The sequence below is a fragment of the Myxocyprinus asiaticus genome, chromosome 16, assembly GCF_019703515.2.
Source record: "Myxocyprinus asiaticus isolate MX2 ecotype Aquarium Trade chromosome 16, UBuf_Myxa_2, whole genome shotgun sequence".
Lineage (NCBI taxonomy): Eukaryota > Metazoa > Chordata > Actinopteri > Cypriniformes > Catostomidae > Myxocyprinus > Myxocyprinus asiaticus.
The window spans coordinates 26,189,699-26,202,274 of record NC_059359.1 but is presented as its reverse complement, the minus strand read 5'-3'; positions in this window follow the sequence as shown (position 1 = coordinate 26,202,274).

The following is a 12,576-nucleotide window of genomic DNA, read 5'->3' as shown; positions in this document are numbered from 1 at the left end:
ATATGGTACCGAAATTAGCAACAAGATGATATCATACCATACAAAAATACAATACAAAATAAATGAATAAATTAACGACTTACAGCTAACATCTTCCAGTTTCCAGTGCTGGTTTTCTTTGTCTCGATCGACATACTTCACAAAGATTTTAAAATGTACTTAAAGGTGCATTCATTAGTTTGGAGCCGATTTAAAAAGTTTTACACATTAAAAAATGAATTGTGTTTTTTTGAAGTTTTATCCGAATGGTGTACACTCACATGAGTTGAAGACTTTACTCATAATAGTTTTCTATAAAAAGTGTTTTATTCTACAAGGTGCGTGTCACCCCCTTCAGTGTGTTTTGCCATGTTGAAATCGCATGACCTGCTGTGTTTCACTAAACGTCGAAGTAGAGAATCCTTGCGCTCACTGGCTGCCACCTGTGTAGTTAGACACACTTGGCTATGCTTAGAACATTGTTGTTTGGTGACGCAAAGAGCAAAAAGAATCAGTATGTTTACACACACAAGGAATTTGTCATGGTGACAGAACACAATGGAACATACTTATTTATCGTGCTTCAGCAGCGGAGACAACGGGAGATCCATTAGCTGTACTGCCGAAGAAGCAAAAAAAGGTCTGAAGCAACTTGCTTAAAGCAAGAAGACAGAAAGACTGGCAAAGGCAAAAAACTGTAAGGCATCTGCATCTTCATTAGTTTAGTGCAAAGTAGCTTGGCACAGCGATTGTTGTGGATTTTGTGTAAATCATGACGTTGGTTGCTTGGAAATAAAACAAGTTCGTCAAATACAGTATTCATGGACATGCTAAATTAGATCATCAAAAACAATTCTAATCTTTCCTTTACCATAACATTCTGTATTGCTAGATAATTGAGGTTTATTTTATGCTAAGCAGTTCTCTAATAAAGGTAATAACTGTCTAGAAATAATGTGAAACGTAGACAGTCTCCAAAGATTATTGATATGAGGGAGAATAATAATCTGTCCTTAACAGTAGAAGCATGTTCACTTGATTTCTGACGTTTGTTTTTAGGCAAAGTAATTATATTGTAGGAGTAATAGATAACTTTAGAAATTACCTCAAATTCTGACATTTTCCAGATGCAAATGATATTCCAAAGCTGGCGGGGGCAGCAGAGGCAATCATGCTGATCCACGTCAATAGATGGCAATACTGCGTCTAACACCACTGTACTTAAAGTACACAAAGAAGAGCAATGCTAAGGCTAGCTAGAGAACTACTGAATGCCCCTTTAAGGACGTACGACGTATGGTTTCTTTCACGTCCGCTTTCCCAACCCAGCAGTGCTGGTTTACAGGTTTAAAATGTTTACTAACCCAGATTGGGTCAAATCAACACAACTTTTTCACCCAACAGCTTCAACCCAGCATTTGGATAGAAAAGATAACCCAGCATTTTTTGAGTATATATATATATATATATATATATATATATATTTAATTATTAGATATTGAATTTATTTAAAGTAATTTTGAATTAATTACTTTAAAGCTTCACTACGTAAGATTTTTTGGTTAAAATGAACAAATTGCCATTATTGATTGAGTACATAAACAATCAGTGTTCAAAACAATGTCCTTACCCCGATTCTCTATGGTAAGCCTATAAAAATGATTTGTATTTTGAGCTGTCAGGTCGGATTTGGTGTGAAATGAAACCGGCTGTCTCATGTTCCGGTTGGAGAAACTGCGTTCGGTTCAATCAATCACACTCACACGGTTCAGGACAGCATCGCTGCTGTCTGGATAGATGTCTGTTATCCATTTGGCAAAGTTGTTTACCTGCTATAATGCTTGGATATGTTTTCTGGTAGGGTTGTTGAAGCTTATATTGCTTGTCATGCTTTTATGAATCGAACATTACTCGTGTGTTACTCGTGATGTATCTACGTTCGGTGAAGTTACTCTGACAAGTTTACTAATATTTATGACTTCTGAAATTAACTTCTTGTATTTGTTATATTACACATTAAGCATATTATTTTAATGTTTAATAAAGTCTATTTTATCCCCACCATTACTGAATCCTCATTTTATGTTTTTAGTTTACGGTGTTATTGTGTGCATTGCATAGACATGCTATTGTAGTATTACAGTTCACTTGCATTATTAACTGAGGCTGTACAATATAATATGAAAATCAAAAAGTCTTCCATTGAACTTGTTTCAGCTATATCACAAGTTTCCCCTCTTAAACTGATAAGTGTAGTACAATTCAAACATTAATAGTAGATAAAACACTTGAATAATCATATTAAAATATACTGGTAACAGGTGGTGATTAAGACAATTGAGTGCCCTGTTTTCTGTGTAAAAGCTCTGAGTGTAGTGTCGCTATAAGTGTAAAATTCATTCATTGAAAATATGTAAATAAGAGTGTTTTTTATCTTCATCAAAGCAAGTAATATTTCAGTTTTAAATGTTTAATTGTATAACATGAAAATAGCACGTTAGTACTCCGGCTCTGAATATCTCCAGTTATAATCACACACAGGCAATGTCCAGGTAAGCTCAAATCATGAGATTCATCCGCCAGAAGATAAGTCTGGAAGACTGAATTGCTTGCAATTTTAAGGTTCAACCACAGATGTTGCTAGAGTGTTCAAAGTTACGTGCAAATTTAAAGTGAAGCACTATCCAATAGTATTGCATTTTGTGTTCGGCATGAGAAAAAAAAAAAAAATCATACAGGTTTGGAACGGCATAAGTAAAGAGTGTAAGTAAATTATGACAGACTTTTCATGTTTTGGTGAATTATTTCTTTTGTATCCAAATACTGTTTTTGTGCCGCTGTATGTAAGTGATGATCCCAATAACAAACTTTATAAATCTGCAAATGGAGTGCTTTAAACTGTCATGATTTCTGTTTGCTGAACTCTAAGAAACAGTACAGTGTGTACTTGCTGCATCAGCATGCTTGCATGTGTGCGTGTGTGCACCATCAGCTCACATGTTTCAGCTTCCAGCAAGTAAAACACACCTGTGAGAGCTCCAGCTGTTGTTTTGAAGAGACCGAACAAGGGAAAGGGTGACAGAGGAAGAGGAATGTGCTGCTCTTTCCATTTCTCCTTCAGTCCCTTGCTTCTCCTGTATCCCTTCTGTTCTGTTTACTCTCATCTCATTCAGGAAGGCTGTTAATGTCTCACAGGCCTGTCTCCCTGTGCTTGTTTGCATGCGTCTGGTGTTGTCTTTATGCCAACAGTGAAGATGTAATTCTTCAGTTTACACCACAAGTTGTACCAACATGTCTTAAATAGATAGATTCTGTTCTCCAAATATAGAGAGAAAAGTAATAAACGTGTGTCAAGAGAACAGACAGTGCAGGCACAGACAGGCAACACCCCTCTGGCACCTGCTGTCTCTGTCACAGAGTCTTGGGGGTAAACATTTGCTAGTAAAACAGGTGAGGTCAGAGGTCACAGACTATAATGGTGACCTTTTTTTCCAACTGTCTTACACACCATCCTTTCTTTCTCACTCTCTCTGTTTCATGTGCAGTTGCTTTAGGCAACTATTTAAAGACATTTAAGACACTATTTAAAGCATTATCTACTCAATTTTCTTTACTGTACCATTTTTGTACTCTGCTGCCTGGCTTTCTCTTGTTTATTTATGTTACATTGGCCAATATGGCAATTTGGTTGTCTAGGACTTATACTGACACCTAGCAGCATGAATGTCGAAATACACTGTTTGCAGTCAGCCATGATTAATTTCTTCTGAAAGCAAAAGTGTCCAATAACGGGGCTGATGAGATAAAGTGAGTAGTAATTGGCAGGTCATGTGATCTCAACATGGTGGCCCCCATGAGGTGACCCACTACATTGTAAAATAAAACTAGTTTTATTATGCTACTGATATTCCTGGGGTCTTAATCTAATGTGAACTATATGTATATTGTTAAATATTTAAAACAGGCTGACGTGTACCAGTATGTTGTGGGTGGTAGGAATTGAGAAGAGAATTTATTCTCTGCCCTGCCTTCATAGCCAACAACAGCCTAACTTGTGTACAAAAGTGCAAATTCAAATTGCAACAATAGTGGTAACCTGCAATTGTTACAATAACAAGCTATTTCTCCCTGATCTAACCCTTAAAGTAAGTTTTGTTGGTGTAACCTAATGCATTCAGGTTGATTCAGTGATGTTAAGTCTTTATTTATTTTAGATGTTATCAAATTTTCAGGTTAACACTTTTTTCCCCATGTCAGTTTTGGATCATCTTTATATGCATGTCTTTTGCTCTTTTTAGTTTTGTGTGCAATTGTCCATGATAACATAAATCACACTTGTGTTTTTGACTTTTATTTTTTTTATTTGTCTATCTTTTAACTAATATCTTAAACAATCAAATTCTTTATATTGAGAAAGTGATACATCATATTGTTTAACAAAGATTACATGAGACACTAAATTATAATGATGTTTTTGTGAGATCTTCCTGTCTGTATGTGTACTTGCATTATAACCTCTTAACTGCTGACCTACTTGCAGTCAGATGGTTTATATCTGCAGTTTGTGCATGTTTAAGGCCTTTTGATGGTCCTCATGAAATTCTCAATGAGTTTGGTACACTCTGCCATGTTGAGGCGTCTGTCACGATCGTCATCTACTTCATTCATCCACTTCTCAACCTGCATTGGATTCAGGGTCTACAGAGAGAAAGAGAACCTATTAATGGTGCATTTACAGTGTATAATGTTTTGTTCAGGGCTGACTCCTTTACAGGTCATCTAATTAATACTGTTTATATCTTCTTTAGCTGATTTATTTAAAGGTGCACTCAGTCATTTTTTATTTATGTTGCACTGGCTGATACAGCAGTCGTCTTGTAATTATAGAAGTTTTCAGTTACTGATGCAAATGCTGAAATCTGCTATTTGCTGTCAACAATAAATAAATTATTCCATGAAACTGTCCAATAATAGGGGGGTTACAGAGATTAAGTGAATAGTCTGCAGTTGGAAATCCATACGAAGCGACCCAATATGTAAAACAGCAAATCAAATCATTCAGAGCCCAAAACAAATATGGTGACACATCAGCAACACCAAACCTCAATGATTCTTGTACATCCTTTTATCAAACGTTGTTGTCTTAACACAAGAACAAAAGAAGTTTAAAGTTATTGACACGTCGCCATATTTGATTTGGGCTCTGTAAAGGCTACATGAGTTGATAAATGATTTGAGTGAATAACAACTTAAATTCCAGTCTGTTCATCATACAAAGTGATCATTTGCCTTCAGAAGACTTGGAATATGACGCACGAGTCACATGGACTACTTTTATGATACTTTTGGGGACTTTTTTTTAAGCTTTAAAGTGAAACACTATCCAGTGCTATTGTGTGGTAATCAGCAGTCTCCTTCTGTGTTCGGCAGAAAAAAGTCATATGGGTTTGAAGCAACATGAAGGTGAGTAAATAATGGCAGAAAAAAGAATATTCATTTTTGGGTGAAAACTTTAATGAGGAAAAAATTTACGGAGTGCACTTTGAATTATTTTTTTATTTTATTTTCTTTCCTTATCTCTTTCTTTTCTTTTGTATAAAAAAAGGACAAATATACAGACCTGAATTTCCCTTCCAAACTCGATCAGTACCATGTCAAAGACCTTCGGCATGTCCAGAAGGAGGGTCCCACCCTGAGTGTAGTGGGTACAAATCGCGTTTCCAATCGGGGGTGGTGTACTCGCATTTTCCGGATTGGAATTCTCTATTCAACACACAAAAAGCAAGAAAAAGTCGGTGGACAATGAGTAAGCTTGACTAAATGACAAGGCACGAAACTGAAATAAAATGCCTCTAAGAGTAACTACGATATGCTCTCTGAAGAACCGTGATTGCACACTCACCTTGAGAGTACACGGCAGTAGCCAGCAAGCACAGGCTCAACACTGCCACCAACTGGCCAGATGGTGCCATTGTTGCAGTTACTATAGAATTAGAACGAGACTGAAACTAGTGTTGGAAAAAGGATACAGGATTAGAAAGAAGCTTCAGTCATGAGGACAAGCCTCACACATATCAAGCTTGTTTGAATGTATAGAAATGACCGGGGCTAGTTGTCACATTTTTCACTCCAGTTAATTTTTATAGGCACAGCTCTTTAAGTTCTTGGCTAAAAAACAAACAAACAAACTATTGAAAATGTTCACTGTTATTGACCAGAAAACCAAAAGATACAGTTCATTGAACACATGTTGACCACTATATGGGGTAAGTTGTCACCATGGAACCTGCCATTAAATAGCCTATAATAGGATTTTCAGTTTAATTTAAACAGTTAAACAATTCTGAAACTCAAAACAATTCATGAAACTGCAAACATGTAAATAATAATAATAATAATTAACAAATTAAACCAAATATCAAACCATTGTTTGGGGCAACAAATACTGTCATTAATAAATGGTATACATTTCTAACATTTAAAACACGTGAGCACAAGAGCTATATCAATTTTAGTTTGGAGGATAGAATATTATTTACAAAAATGATTCTACTTTAAGAGGGTTTTGAACTAAGTATTTGAAACCAACATAAAAAAAAAAAAAAAAACACTGCTAGAGAAAACACATTTATGTAATTAGAATTTTGACTCAAAACTTATAGTTCTTCCCCATGTGAAAACTAGCCCTGACCTCGCCTATAGACATATTAAGCCAAGTCCTGGAGGATGGCAGCTTTTAAATAAAGTATCAGATAATTGACAGAGAAAAACTGTGCTGCACAATGTAAAATCTGTGTCTGGCAAACCCTGAATTTATTTATTTATTAATTTCTGATAAGTTGGTTTTCTGTGAGACGTGGCGTAGGTCTGTGTCACAAACAGAAATATATCCTCACTATGTCTTTTAAAGCTCAGTAGCACATTCCAGTTCTCTTTGCATCAATATACAATACATTACAGTGTATAATACAATAATTTTGCAAGCCTGTTTGCATGTTTGTTTGAGTTCTCTTGTGTTCTCTTTGAACTGGATTGTTTGAGCTGTCGATCCGGTTGTGAGAGTCTTTCCTCAAACTCTAAATTCCAAGCACAGAGCTACACTTTTTTTTTTTTTTTTTTTTTATGCATGCAAACACTGTTGCTCTAATAGAAATATAAATGGAACATTTATTTAGTTATTAAATTATCATATCACTGCACTATGCAGTTGATACAAAAATGGACAACGCATTATATTTTTATATAAAAAAATAAAACTGTAATCAAATAAGCAATAATGTCACAGATGAAAAAAAATAATAATCTGGAACATTTTAATACAATTTTACAGTTAATTTTATAGCCTGGTAATTTTTACCAAAATAATAATCTGGAACATAAAAAAATAAAAAATAAAATAATAATAAACATTTAAATTGTTTTTTTTTAAATAAATGAAACATTTATATTTTTAAAACATACCAGAAAAATAAGACCAGTGAAGGAACAAAGTATAAAGTCAACGAGCAGTTTTGTGATGAGAAAAGGAGGAGTGCAGGTGCCTCTTACCTGTGTGAGTTTGGGGTGACAGTGTCAAACACAACTGCAATGAACAAGCATAAAAGAAAAGCAAGTCATTGTGTGATTTACATATCACCACCTATTTTTCCATTTAATACAGACAGAATAACCAAAGTGGGAGGGACATCAAAAGGGAAAGTGATGCAGGGAATGTTTTTGCTGTTTGTTTGGTATTTGCTTCCTTGTTCTTGGTGAATGTCATGGAATATCATTAAAATAATAATATTGCATGTTGCAGGTTTTTTTTTTTTTTTTTTTCACTTTTACTGTTGGTGTGTCCTTTTGCAAAAGCTTAAATGTGTTTTAAAAAAATGCTACATTTGTAAATTCCTCAACATCAATAGTAGGTCCAAATAGCAAAAATAAAAATAAAACAGCCAAAACCAGAGCTTTAAGCAACTGTCTACTATCTTTATTACAATAATGTTGACATACATCAATTCATGTTGAACATATAACTCAGAAATGTTTGCTTTAAAAATGGACATTCAAATTCAGTCGAGTGTGTAACATTAGAGCATCTCACAAAAACAGGACAAGCAACTCAGTTCTTACACTGTCATTCTTTTACTTTCACTTTAATCACTTGCTTTTCAGATTTTTCTGTAGCTTTCCTGTGCCCTGGGCCCTGAATGAATGAAAAGCTTGAAAGCACTGTAAGTTGCTTTGAATAAAAACTTATGCAATATGTATATGCACGTACATTTTCACATCATTATGTGTATTAGAGAAACAAAACACCAATAAATATATTTCACAAGTTCACATGTCCATCTAATCCTTGAAAAAGGCCAACAGATAAAAACAGGTAAAAATAAAAAGCACCCAAATAGCAGAAACGTAGCCAAAACCTGAGTATGACAGTGTCTGCACACAGTTTTGGAATAACATTATTTCAGTGTCTTGTGATCTTTTCAGTTTTTATTACAGTTATTGTGAAGAGAAATCTAATTTATTTGTCCTTATTGATTTTCAACTGAGCTTGTTGGTGTTTGTTTTAGTCATTTCTTAAGTGATAAATCAAAGAACTAAACAAAGATTGCATGAAGCACATTAAGATACTCAATAATTTGAAACCCCTATAAATAATAACTGTCTGAGACATATTGTCGAGAAAGAGAAAGAGAGAAACTTTTCCCTGTATTTCAATTATGACTTTATTTTGCAGTAACTATGACTTTTGTGAAGATGCCTGATGAAACTGTCACACTCCCAAAGGTTAAGGTATCCATCATGATCCCGATCTGTATGCTGAATCAACACCTGCACCTGCTCAATGTTTACATTCTACTAAGAGAAAGAGAGAGAGAGAGAGAGAGAGAGATTTTAATGGAGTGCACATGCCTCTTTGTTCATGACTAACTCCCTTAAGGGAATATAAATAACTTGTTTAACTAGTTTTTCTTGTTTTTGTTTTTTATTTATTTATTTATTTTATATTATATATTTGAAGAATGGGACAAACATTCACACTTGGATGTCCCATCCAAACTTCAGCATTACACGAACATCTCTATAGCCTGCTCTCATTACTATCAACACTGTAACATGACTAGTTTTTACATAACTTCATTTGAATGTTCTGTGTTATTTTCAGTTTTCTGTGGTTGTGACATCAAAGATCACAACAGTGCTGGAAAAAAAAAAAAAAAAAAAAACAATTTATCTGTGCTTTTTACAAAGATTCTTTATTGCCTGGTTTTAGTCATTTAGCAATCAGTTTATCTTGATTTTAAGTAAGACATGAAAGAGCTTAACAAAGATTACATGAAATCAGTAAAGATACTAGATAAATAGAAACCCCTAGAAACAAAATTAAAACTGTCTGACATATTTTGGCGAGCAAGAAAGAGAGAGCAAGAGAGAAAGAAACTTTTCCATCCTTTACATGTGCTTCAATTATGACCTTATATTAAAGTAGTTATGACTCTGCGGACACGTCCGATGAATCTGTTACACTCCCCAAAGTTAAGGTATCCATCGTGATCCTGATCTGTACGCTGAAACAACTCCTGCACGGTGTTCTCGTTCTTGTGGTGAGCACTTCTGTGCTTCGTTGTTGATTATAAGAATATAAATTGAGATTATATTTTTAGCTTGTTTGCCTAACTTGTGCCTAGGTGTAGGTGTGTGTGTGTGTGTGTGTGTGTGTGTGTGTGTGAAGAAATGGACAAACATACACACCTGGCTGTCCCATCCACACAGAAAAAAGGGAAAGCAGCTCTACTGAAAATACTAAACTAGTACATTTAAAATCAACTTAACACATTTATGTTTGAGATGAGAAATTAATTATATTGTGTAAAGTCCAAATGATATTCAACACAGTCATCATAAAGTGATATGATCACATTTCTATTAAATGGATTCAAATGGATTCAGACTTCTAATGGATGGTGTTCAACATGATTTTAACTGCTTGCTCAATTAACTTTTTTAAATGAGTTAATGGAACACAATTATTTTGCATTTGGTCTCAATTTAATTTCATTGTGTACAATCCATCTATGTTCACTTAATCTAACTGTGTTGGGACACTGTGTTGCTGAAACCGGGCAGGGGAATTCCAGTTACCAGCGTGCTTTGCATGGGACTTTTTAAAGAAATGTGTTATTTTAATGTATTTCTATATACGCAAAATGAAAAGTAGGAGACTTGTTAGTGTTTAATGTTCTGTTATGTTGGGATTTAGAAGAGTTCCTGTCATGTTGAATTTTTTTGGAGGTTACCATTGAGGAGAAGAATTGAGCTAATCATTGACATAGGTTGAGTTTAGGTACATTTCTATTAATATACCAGTGTGTATTGCTTTTCTCATCAATCAAATACTGAGGAGGGATTGTCAGTGATTGGGGATCTGTAACTTATCACACATTACAATATATATAAATATACACACAGTGATTTCTTCTATTTTTGTGTATTTTTCATACTAAATTAATTCAGGTCTTCAAACGAGCAATTTTGATTTGTTAAATAACATAAAACAAATGCAACCTGAGTAAACACAAAATACAGTTTTCAAATATATAGATATATTTTTTTATTGAAGCAAAAAAGTTATCCAACACTTATATTACACATGTGAAAAACTAACTGCCCCCTTAAACTTAGCTGGTTGTGCCACCTTTATCAGCAACAACTGCAACCGGATGCTTCTGATAACTGGAGATCAGTCTTTCACAACACTTTGGTGGAATTTTGGACCACTCTTCTTTGCAGAACTGCTTTAGTTCAGCCACATTGGAGGGTTTTCGAGCATGAACTGCCTGTTTAAGATCCTGCCACAGCATCTCAATCTCAGTCTCCAAAACTTTAATTTAGCTTCTTTTGAGCAATTCAGATGTGGACCTACTCCTGTGATTTGGATCATTGTCTTGCTGCATAATCCAGATGTGCTTGAGCTTCAATTCACAGACTGATGACCGGACGTTCTCCTTTAGGATTTTCTGGTAGAGAGCAGAATTCACATTTCCCTAAATTATTGCAAGTTGCCCTGGCCCTAAAGCAGCAAAGCATCCCCACACCATCCCACTACCACCACCATGCTTGACCGTCGGTATGATGTTCTTTTTGTGGAATTCTGTATTTGATTTACACCAGATGCAACTCATCAGTCCACAGAACATTCTCCCAAAAGGTTTGAGGATCATCTAGGTGTGTTTTGGCAAAATTCAGACAAGCCTTAATGTTCTTCTGGGTTAGCAGTGGTTTTCGCCTCGCCACTCTTCAATGGATGCCATTTTTGGCCAGTGTCTTTCTGATAGTGGAGTCATGAACAGTGACCATTATTGATGTGAGAGAGGCCTGCAGTTCCTTGGATGTTGTCCTTGTCCAAGAGTTTGAAAACTCACTTTGTTCAGAGATGACCACAGCAGCCAGCAAAAACACACTGAATATGCGGTTGTCCAAATTGTGCCATTATCACAGATATTTTAATACTGAGATGAAGAGACACAGTAAAAGATAAAAGGAAATAAGAAGGAAATTTGACGAGTTAGTTGACGAGGGAAAAATATAAAGGGTAAACTGAAGTAATGCATTTGCAATGGCTCATTAAAGGCAGGAAGAGAAAGGAAGAGACAAGTTGGAGATAAAGAAGATAAAATTAGTGCAGGTGCTTCTTACCTCTATCAAGTCTGGAGAGAAACTGACAAAAACAATTGCTTCGAACAAGAAGAAAGGAAAGGCAAGGGATGTGTGATCTAGGTAACTATTTTCCAAGTATTTGCACATAATAAATATTATGTAAAAGTTTTACAATCAGATCTCCAGGAACTGCGCTTGGATGGGTTGAGTACGACACCTTCAGCTCAACCTTGCCAAGACAGAAATCCTCGTGATCCCATCCAACCCATCTGTTGACCATAACCTCACTTTTCATCTTGGTTTAACTATACTAACACCAACCAGAACAGCCCAGAACCTGGGAGTTGTGGTAGCTAAATTTCATTGCACACATCTCATCAACCGCCTGATCTTGCAGATTTGCGCTCTACAACATCAGGAAAATCATACCTTTTCTTTTTTGAATATGCTACACAGCTCCTGGTCCAAGCTCTGGTCATTTCAAGACTGGACTACTGTAATGCTTTGTTGGCTGGCCTCCCAGCTAACACAATTAAGCCAGTGCAGATGGTCCAGAATGCAGCAACGCATCTGGTTTTCAATCAGCCAAAAAGGGTTCATGCCACTCCACTCTTGATTTCACTCCACTGGCTAGCTGTAGCTGCCTGCATCAAATTCAAGGCTTTGACTCTGGCTTTCAGGACAGCCAATGGAACCACACCCTCTTTCTTCAATTCATTTCTTCAGGTCTATGCTCCAACTCGCTCTCTGCGGCCTATGAATGAGCGGCACCTGGTGGTCCCATCACAAAGAGGCTCAAAGTCTGTTTCATGATCGTTCACTTTCTCTGCTCCTCTGTGGTGGAATGAACTTCTGGTGGATCTGCTGTTACCTTCTCAACATTCAATAACCAGCTGAAAACACATCTGTTCCACGAGCACTTAACCAACCCACACTAATTGTACTTAC